Here is an 11,232-nt window from a genome sequence, read left to right on the forward strand (position 1 = left end):
CGATCGGAACCGCTCGCAACTGCTTGCGGTTGCTATAACTTCTTGGTCCAGCGCAGCTCGCGTGCATCCGGTGTACTCTAAGTCTACTGTTTTAGCCGTCTTACTAATATGGACCCGGCGTGCCATCTATTCGCGCCTGACTGGCTCAACAATTGCCCCCTCGGCAGCTTTCGAAGCGATACTTCGGTAGCTGGCGCTATTTTTTGAACTCCCGACATACTCTTTGTCTTATCTTCTGAAAAACAAGTGCGATCCGAGGGGTCTTCCTCAGTCCAATCAAATTTAAACTCTCTGGCTCAATCCGTAATACAATCTTTTGTACGATTTAATTTTGGCCGCTGATTCTCTCTTTTACGGCCTTGATCACATTCTTTATTTTTTGTTTCATACGCGGCATTAATTAGGCCATCTTAATTACCGCCGTTTAATCATCATTATAGCCGACCTCGAAACTCGCTTCGACGGGACGGTTCGATTCGACGGCCTTTCTTCTTCTTCAAGCTTTTACCTTTTTGTCTCTTCTATTCCTTCTTCGTTTTCCAGGAAACTCTTCTTTCGCTTCTTTTGGCATTTTCTTTGCTTCGAAGCATGGCGCCTCTTCCGCCATTGCCCACTCGTCCTTCCTTGGACTACTCTCTGCTTAGGCCATATCTTGATTCGGACCCTGCCAGGTTTATCTTCGGTCCCTCATTTACAACAGACCCATCTGCCGATGATTTTCCATTTTCTAATGAAGGTCTTCCTTTGATGGCTGAAACTATTCATCTTCATTCGTGGTATCCTTCGGCTTCGACGAGAAGAAGTCTCCGAACCTGGCCTAGTACTTCAGACGCCTATTTGGCTTGGTTGGATCGTGTACAAGCCACTTACGGTGATTTATGGCGAGAAACTGGCATCTATGAAGCCATCCAGCTATCCCGAAAACCTCCTTCAGCTCACTTCCTTCTTTTGGCTTCCGCCCTTTGTTTCTGGTCCCCTGTTTCCAACATTTTTCTTTTTAGAGGCGGCCCTCTTACCCCAACTCTTTTTGATGTCGCCGCCATTGTTGGCCTGCGCCCTCATGGTATCACCCTTTCCATGGCTTATAATCCTGATGGTGTATCCGATTTTGAGGCCAATCTTGATCTCAATGATTTGGCCTACTCCAAATTTCTTCGTAAATTTGCAGGTGGATCTTCCGCTCCGGTTACTAAGAAGGAACATACTGCATTCCTTCTGTACTGGTTATGTCATAATCTTTTCTGCACTCGTTCGCAGAAAATTAACCGAGATTTTGTTTCTATTGCCGTTGGTTTATCTAACGGCGATAAATTGGCCTTAGGGCCCTATTTTCTTGCTTTTGTTTACAGAGAGATTTTTGACTCTATTAGGTCGTCACCCAATGACAATGATGTCACCATTAGCTCGGGCTGCGGTGTTTTTTGGTTTTTGCAAATGTTTTACAATTTTATTTCAGTAGGCTATGCCGAGAACTTTTAGATTTGAGCTTGGCTACTCGCTTTGACTCCTACGGACTTGCTCTCGGCTGTCCTCCACCGTTTACATCTGGGCATCCTTTGAACTTCCTCACTTATTTTTCTGTTTTTTATGATTCGAGCCCTCACTTTCTTATTTATTGGTCTCCTTTTGCTGATCGAGTTACTGGCCCCCCTTGGTTTTTGGCCAGATATGAATCATTTCAGGGTGAACTCGCCTCTTCTCGTGCTAGCGAGTATTCTGATGTTTGGTATTCTTTCTTGGCTCCTCGGGACTTGCACATTGGCTTGAAATCACGCTCGAAGTTATTACCTAGTACCGAGGTTTACTCTCCGCAGTTTGCGGCGCACCAATTTGGTTTTGCCCAGGCCATTCCTGCCCCGGCCAAGTTTTTTACGGCCAATACGGCCACTCATCGCCCGCCTACCAAGAGCATAGCGGACGCCGATCAGATTTCGGCTATGGGAAATCGTCTGCGGCGATTCTTCAAATTGGTCAGCTTCAAGACCAATCATACCGGAGTATTAGGTTTTCGCTATACTGTAAATTGGGATATTTTCCTCAAGAAAACCTTTGCTCCTATCGTCTCGCATGCACATCGCAAGACTCGTCATCCTCTCATATGATATTCCTTTTGAAAATGATTTCCTGCTTATAATTACTGCTACTCATTCTATTTATTTTTGTAGCTCCTTTCCCAAGTAAGATTCAACCGGAGGGCCCTACCGAGCCATCCATATCAGACGAACAATCGGAAGAGGCTGTTGAAACTCCGCCTCCTTCCTCTGTAATGTTTTCTAATCTGCTCCTCTTTTGTTCTTTCTATTTTGCTGTTTGTAATACTCATTTTATTTCTATTGTCAGTCTATACCCACCCCTTCATCGGTTCCAAGTTCAAATAAGAGACCGACTGAGACCGTACAAGTTCTCCCCTGCCGACTTCGAAACGGCGTAAATCAGTTGCTAAGCGGCAATTTTGACGAGCCGACAGTATTCCTTCGGCTGACAATCTAGAAGACACAGCTGAAGATATGCCTTCGGCCTCAATTCCAACAACAAGAACCGAAGATATACCTTCGGCTAATGTTCCGTCAACAAGAACCGAAGTCATATCTTTGGCTAGTATTCCATTAGAGGAAACTGTTGTACCTTCCTCAGCTGCGGAACCAAGCTGTGTCCCGACCGAAACAATTGATATCGGGGTACGTCAAATCAGTTGTCAGTAGGCAAATTTTATTTTTCTTCATCTATTTATCTTTTCCTTTTAACGCGCTCACAGTCTTCTCCTGAAAGAGTTCCTTTTCCTCATTTCTCAAAGACTCAGATGGAACGGCAGCTTCGCAGAGAAGCCCGTCTTGAGAAGAAAAGAGGGGTGGAAAAGAAGAAAAAATTTGTTGAAACGGCGAGCACAACGCCGTTACCCGGTGAGGTCACATCACCTCGTTCTGCTCCTGTCCCAACATCAACTGCAAAGGACGAGCAAACAAACATACCTCTTGGGCGGCTTTCTGGAGATGAAAGTGCTGTTCCTCCCTGCTCAACTCAAGAAGCTCCCACTCCCGATGATCCTTTATCTGTAACTCTTCAATCCTTTTTTATTCCGAGCCCCAGTTCAACCGAAGGGGATGATTCTTCAACTATTATCATTTCGTCGGACACCCGAAGCAAATTCGACGAGTGTCTTAAAATATATGGTGCCGGTATTCCCAGTTTGGCTCAAAATCCAGAACAATTTGATCGGTTATATGCCCTTTTACTTGATTTGACCGATCGAACAGATGTTACTCCTGGCATAAAATGTTTTGTGGCAACTTTATCACTTCAACTTTCATCTTTTTTGGTTCGGCAGTAATCTTTAGGTGCCGAACTTGTAGCTTTAGATCAACATTTTTATCGTGTTGATCATTTTAAGAAAAATATTCCTGATGTAACAGCTCCGAATACTGAAGTACAACAAGAAGATAAAGAATTGGCTGATCAAGAATCGGCTCTGCAGAAGCGAATCTTCGCTCTTAAAGAAGAATTAGCAGCAGCCGAGTCTACTCTGGTGCAAACCTCCGAGCGTCGACTTCAACTAAGAAATCAATTGAAGTCTAAAAAGGAAGAGGGGATAAAGCTTAAAGAGGAACTTTCCCAACTTTACAAAGTACACCCTCTGATGAAGCGCCGAAGGAAAGCTACCAAAACCGCTCAAGCCAATCTCATAGCCGAATGGAACCAACTTAAAGACTTATTATCCTGATTCGGCTTGTAATATTCTGACTTTAATTATTTTTTCACATTGATGGGTAATATCTCTTTAAATATTTTCTGTTGATTGGTTTTTCGCTTTCTGACCCATCCTTGTTTTGCAAATAATATGCATTTCCTCTTGTGATTCGGCTAATCTGGAATGGTCCTTCCCAATTTGGGGACCATTTCCCATACATTCGGTCTTTTTGACCGATTGGAAAAACCGGCCGAAATACTAAATCGCCAATGGCAAATGTCTTTGATCGAACTTTCTTATTGTACACATTACGTACTCGGCTTTGGTATGCTTGCATGTTATCTAAAGCTATCAACCGAGTATCTATTAATTCTTCTGCTTTATCTTTCATTAAATTACTATATTCGTCAGTCGAGAGGTCTTCTTGTTTCTCTATCGTTAAAGAAGGGACTATTATCTCAGTTGGAATTACGGTCTCATGGCCGTAAACTAACTGAAACGGTGTCATCCCTGTTGCCGTTTTTATTGAAGTTCGGCATGCCCATAACACTTCGGAAAGCTTTTCATTCCACTTTCTCGGGTATTTCCCGATATGTCGCTTCATAAGGTTGATAACTATTTTATTTGCTGTTTCTACTTGTCCATTCGCTTGAGCATAATAAGGAGACGAATGAAGCAGCTTTATCTTTCGAGACTCGACGAACCGAACAAACTGACCCCCTGTGAACATTGTCCCTTGATCGGTTGTGACAGTCTCAGGAATCCCAAAGCGATGAACTATATGATCTTCAACAAAATCAATAATTTCCTTTTGCGTAACCAACCGAGTGGGTTTGGCTTCCACCCACTTAGTAAAATAATCGATAGCTACTATTAGAAATTTGTGACCAGCCGAGGAATTCGGCTGAATTTCTCCAATTAAATCAATGGCCCATTCTCGGAAAGGCCATGGTTTAATTATTGCGTACATCTCAGAGGTAGGAACTCTCTGAATTGGGCCATGAAATTGACATTCTTGGCAACCCTTGGCATACTCTATGCAATCTTGATGCATAGTCGGCCAATAATATCCTAGGTGCCGAATTGTCCATCTTAACTTTTTTCCTACCAAATGGGTTCCACATATTCCCTCATGTGTTTCTCCCATTACTCATAGAACTTCTTCCGCCCCTAAACATTTCAATAGAACTTCTTCGGCTGTTCTTTTGTATAGTTGACCATCTAATAAACAGTAGCCGAGAGCTCTTCTTCGAATATTATAATCGACCCTGATATTAGGATCCTCCAAATATTTGATCAATGACTTCCTCCAATCATCCTTTACTTCTACAAGAGCTATGATCGGTTCTCGTATATGAACCGAAGGTAGCAATCTATATTACTATTGACTTTGACTTCGGCTCTCTGTATCCTGAAGCCGATTGGGCCAATTCGTTTGCCCTTTCATTTTCCTGTCTGCCTAAATGCTCGAATTTGACTTCTCCGAAATTGTATAATAATTCTATCGTTTTCTTCAAATAATTTTGCAAAGTCGGATTCTCACATCGGTATTCTCCGTTAACCTGTTTGATTATTAATTGTGAATCACCGATAACTTTGACTGACTTTGCATTAAATTCTTGGAATATTTCAAGGCCGATTATCAAGGCCTCATATTCGGCTTGGTTGTTAGAACAACCGAAATCTAATTCAAATGCAAATTGACAAACATGACCTTCAAGAGACTGAATCACTACCCCTGCTCCTGCAGATTCAGTTGTTTTTGAACCGTCAAAGTACAATACCCAAGGTTGACAGCCGATTACGTTTTGTATCGGCTCTTCTATCTCTACACATGGGTGATCGGCCAAAAAATCAGCTATAGCCTGGCCTTTGATAGCTTTAGCAGGAACGTAATTAAGGGAGAACTCAGATAAAGCCAATATCCATTTCCCAATACGTCCTCGTAGCACTGGCTTAGATAACATATATTTTATCAAATCGGTCTTGCATATTACCGATACTTCGGCTGATAAAATGTAATATCTCAATTTTGTGCATGAATAATATAAAGCCAAACATAATTTTTCTATAGCCGAGTACCTCTTTTCAGTATCTAACAGGCGTCGGCTTAGGTAATAAATTGCCTGTTCTTCCTTCTCTTCATTTTCTTGAGCGAGCAAACATCACAAATTTTCATCTGCAGCCGATATATATAACTTCATCGGCTGATTCAGCTTTGGAGGTACCAGTACCGGAGGATTTGATAAGTATCTTTTTATATTTTCAAATGCCTCCTGCTGTTCATCTGCCCAAACGAATTCTTTCTTATCTTTCAGCCGAAGTAATGGAGTAAAAACCCCGATTCTTCCGGCTAAATTAGATATAAACCGCCGAAGATAATTAACCTTCCCCAACAAACTCTGTGATTCCTTTTTGCATTTGGGTGGCGGTAATTCTAATATTGCTCTTGCTTTATTTTTATCAATTTCAATCCCTTTCTTATGCACCAAAAACCCCAAGAAATTTCCTGCAGAAACTCCGAAGACGCATTTCAAAGAGTTCATTTTTAAATTGTATTTTCTCATTCTCTCAAAAGCGAGCTTTAAGTCGATCCAATGTTCGGCTTGTGACTTGGATTTGATAACTATATCATCGATATAGACTTCCAACATTTTGCCGATTAAATCGTGGAAAATAAAATTCATAGCTCTTTGGTAAGTAGCTCCGACATTCTTTAAGCCGAACGGCATAACGACCCATTCAAAGGTTCCAATTGAACCGGGGCATCTAAAAGTCGTTTTAGCCACATCTTCCTCAGCAATATAAATTTGATTATAGCCAGCATGTCCATCCATGAAGGACAGAATTTCATTACCAGCAGCCGAATCTACTAACATATCGGCTATAGGCGTTGGATATTCGTCTTTAGGTGTAGCTAAATTTAAGTTCCTAAAATCGATACAAACTCTAACTTTACCATTCTTTTTACGTACTGGAACTATATTAGACACCCAATCAACATAACGGGCCGCTCTAATAAATCCGGCCTTTAAAAGATTTTCGATTTCATTCTTAATTTGTAGTACAATACTCGGCTCAAACCTACGAGCCGGTTGTTTAAAAGGCTTAAACCCTTTTTTGATAGGCAGCCGATGCTCTACAATCTCTCGGCTTAAACCTGGCATTTCTTCATAGCTCCAGGCGAAGCAATCCTTGTACTCCTTTAATAGCTTCTTCAATTCTTCTTGTTGCTGAGCCGACAGCTTGGAACTTATGAATGTCAGCTTGTTGTCTTCACCAGACCCCAGGTTTACTTCTATGAACAAGTCCTGGGTTTCCAGCTTTTTCTCGTCGGCTTTAATAGGCGATTCTTCTGGCTCCATTTCCGCTATCTGCCTATTCATCTCATATGATCTATCGGTCTTCATGACCGATTTCATTTGACCTTCTTTCTCGGCTTTATGAACCGAGTTTTTATGACTTCCTCGGCCTTATTGGCCGAATTATCAAGTGCCAACACATCGGCTTTGGCAGCCGAATTATCCTCATAGCCGATCATGTTGATCGGCTCATCTTGTTGAGGCTTGTGCCAAGCCCCTATTCCCGATTTTTGGGACTCCATTTTAACCATCTAGGTGGCTCTTCATTGGCCACCATAGTGTTGATATCTTTTGAGAGAATTAATTGAATCCCCTCTTCTATTACTTTTACGAATGAAATCTGATCTGGATCAGCATCGGCCCAATTGATGTGGCCGATGTCATCCATGTTGACAGCTAACATTTGAGGCCGTCCTTCGGCCCGGACTTCTTCTACCTTGTCTCCTATCCACTGGAACAATTTTCCGTGGAGTGTAGAGGGTACGCACTCATTCGAGTGTATCCAGTCTCTTCCCAACAGCAAGTTGTAGTGACTATCTGCATCCACTACAAAAAACACAGTTTTCAAAGTTTTTGAACCTACTATTAGTTCGGTGGTGAGCACTCCTCGAGCTTGTTGACCGTTTCCTGTGAAATCGGTCATGATTGAGTCGGTAGGCTTCAAATCATCTTCATCTTTGCCCAGCTTCTTGAAAAAGGAAGTGGGCATCACATTGACCATAGCGCCGCCATCTACCATCACTCGGCCTACTGGCCGACCTTCTATCAAAGCTTTTATAAACAGAGGCCTTATGAACCTCGCCTGCATGGCCGATGGTTTCTCAAAAACCACTGCATTGGCCTGTCGAGCATCCTCTAGCTGCAATTGGGCTACTGTAAGCCCCTTCTCTTCTTCTTCTCTGAACTCCTCGTATTCCACCAGCTCTGCTTTGAAGGATTGAGGCAGAGCGTACACCATATTTACTTCGGCTGGTGATTCATCAGCCGATTTCCCTTTGATCCTCTGTTTCTTCTCTTCTGACTCCTTAGCCGTTTCGGCTGAAGAGTCACTCTCCATGCGAACCACTCTCTCTTTAGGAGGCCACCTTTCTCTCTTGATCATTGTCTCGAGGGAAGCTATTTTATCTTCTAACTCACTCCTGGTCATTTTTTCTTCTATCTCGGCCTCAGTTGGTCGTTCTATTATTGACTTCAACTGAAGGGTAGGTGATGAGCCGCCTGCCTCATGATTATTTCTCATCGGTCGAAAAGGGTGTGGTCGCTCGTTAGGGCGTCTCCATACATTGAGCCTCATCCCTTTCGCCTCTTCATAATTTTGTCTTGCCTCGGCTTGCATCCTCTGCTGCCGACGCTTCTGAGTTTTTGTCAACATCGGCCCCTGCCATCTGGCCGATGGTTTAGCCTCTACTTCGTGCCATTCATCCACTGGCACGTTTGCCGGTACTTTAACCATTCTTAAATGATTTTTTAGAATTTCTCTTCTCTCCAATGGTCTCGGCCAAGGCTGAATGCCGAGTTCGTTGACTAGCCTTCGACCGAGGAATTCTATGTTCCCCTCGGTCATTCCTTCAAATTCTGGTTCTGGTCTCGGTCTGGCTTGTTGTTGCCAATGTGGCCGATACCCAGGGAACCTTTGCTGGGAGCCGAATGGTCTGTTCTGGTAGTCCCATCGGCCACGACGTTCTCCACGCCTGTTGTTGTAGTAATCGTGCAGAATCTTCTGTATCATCATGTCTTTCTTACGTTGAACCAAGTCTACTTCCGGCTCAGTGTCATTAGAGGCTGCATCCGAGCCTTCTTCTTCTTGGTCCTCGCCATCGGGAATATCATCCCAATCTTCAAGGAACGTCATCAATTCGTTCCATTCGTTCCCTCTTTTCTTGGCATTCACAATAGCTTCCCAATCTTTTTTTGTCATTTCGGCCTTGCACCTGATGCATAGCCGAAGATGTTTCTTAGCATGAGCCACATTGTCAGCGGTCTCCTTGTCCAAAACGTTCTTTCCTTTGATATTCACCATATTGACCTGAAATGGAAATGAAGTTTTGTTAATTATTCGACTTTTATTTTCTTGGTCTGCCAATATGAGCCGACCCTCTTCTATTTCCTCTTGGATCTGCCTTTTTGCAGTCGCTTTTCCTTTCCCTTTCATGTTCACGGTGTTGACCTGTGATGGAAAAGGATTCTTATCAATTTCCATATCTTTATTTTCTTGGTCGGCAAAGATCAGCCGACCCTCATTTATCTCTTTTTGAATTTGCCTCTTAAAGGCAGTGCATTCACTAGTTTTATGGCTCCATGAATGGTGCCATTTGCAGTATCTTCTGCGTTTCAACTCTTCTACAAAAGGTATTGTTTGGCCTTCATGTAATTTAATGCGTCTATCCTTTAACAACCGATCAAAAATAAGATCGGTCTTTGCGATATCAAATGAATAACTAAATGCGGATATTTGTGCTTTTGCTTCTCTGGACTTTGCAGGTTTTAGCAAAGCACATTTATACGGTTGGCTATTTCTCACCATCTCGGCAGCACAGATTTCAGCTTCATCAGCCGAATCTTCTGCCTCTTCAGATGAATTCAGCTCTTCATGAGCCGAGGATTCTTCGAAGAAAGAAATATTTTTCTCTTTCCTTTATTCCAATCTTTGTTTCGGCTCCATCTAGGCCGATCTTCATTATTGCCTTTTCGAAATTGCTCATACTGAGCAACTCGAACTCCCAAATCAAAAAGATTTGGAAAGAACTTATCCTCAAAATGATCTTTAATCTTAAAATGCATGCCGTTAAATGCCATTTTGGCAAATTATGATTCCGGCATCCTTACAAAGCATCGGCTTCGAGCCGTCTTGAATCGGTTGAGATATTCGTCAACCGAGTCTCCTGTTCTTTGTCTAAATTGAGCCAAGTCTGCAACCGACAACTCAGGCTCAGTTCTATAAAATTGCTTATGAAATTTACCCTCTAACTCATCCCAATCTCGAACGGAATTAGCGGGTAAACTTGTATACCAAGTGAAGGCTGTCTTAGTCAGTGAAGTATTAAATAATCTTAACTTCAAAAAAGGATCTGCCGCTGCTTCGCGGCATTGGGCTATAAATCGAGCGACATGTTCGACCGTATTTTCGGTCTCATCTCCAGAAAATTTATCAAATTTCGGCATCTTCCAATTTGCCGGATATGGGTGTTCTATATCTATATTAGCAGGATATGGTGATCTGAATACAGGCCGCATTGCCGGCCTTGTGCCTACTCCGAAAGTATTCCGGATCGCTTCTTCTATTTGCGCATATATCTCATTATTAATCCCCGGCAAGGGGGCTTGCGCTGGTACTGGGTTCAATGGCTGTTGAACCCCAATATTCTGCACTAGGGGATTAACCCCTTGTGCATTCGGAGCCTGCCCCCTAGCCCTAACATTTTGGGGCTGGTAGGCTGTCACTGAAGGGGGTGGAGGTAATCCCCAAGCCACTTCCGGCTGTTGACCGGTGTTCCCAACAACCGGTCTATAAGCCGCTTGATACTGTGCCCCCTGGTATTGGGGCTGACCAACTACCGGTGTTACTGGATTTTGTAACATAGGCGTTATCACAGGCGCTTGAAGGCCTGCTATCGGCTGTTCGTTTCGAGCTAGCAACTGCCCTATTTGGGCTATGTTCTCGTCAGAGGTCGTGATTGCGGCCAAAACAGCATCCAGCCGTGCGGTACTTGCATGACTATTTTGGTCCAAAGTCTATAGGACCCTAGTCATTTGGCCAAGTGCTTGGGTCAAACTAGGCTCCTGTTGGCCGGATTGACTGCTAGTCTCACCTTCCACCGGTAAAACTGCTTGGCGCTCCACAGCGTTCTCCGAATTACTGGGCTGTTCACTCCCAGAATTTCTGGGAATGGCCCTATTACGGAGATTCATGGCGTTGTCGTCAGCCATAATTTATTCAACTTTACCTCAAATGTGAGTCCCACCGGGCGTGCCAAAAAATTGTTGGCGGCTTAAAGTCCCGACCCTTGACCCGGTCAGGTATCCTCCTCGGGAAGAGCGTCGGGATGATGAGCGGCCGCGGATGACGACCCTCGAAGTTTGCGCCCACGACGGATCAAGCGATTCGGCCGATGACGGATCGAATCAGCCGGGTCCGAAAACCTTTGCAATAAATTCGCTTCAGCGGGATGAACCGAATGGACAGGG

This window comes from Ananas comosus, linkage group 1, assembly GCF_001540865.1.
Source record: "Ananas comosus cultivar F153 linkage group 1, ASM154086v1, whole genome shotgun sequence".
In the NCBI taxonomy this organism is placed as follows: Eukaryota; Viridiplantae; Streptophyta; class Magnoliopsida; order Poales; family Bromeliaceae; genus Ananas; species Ananas comosus.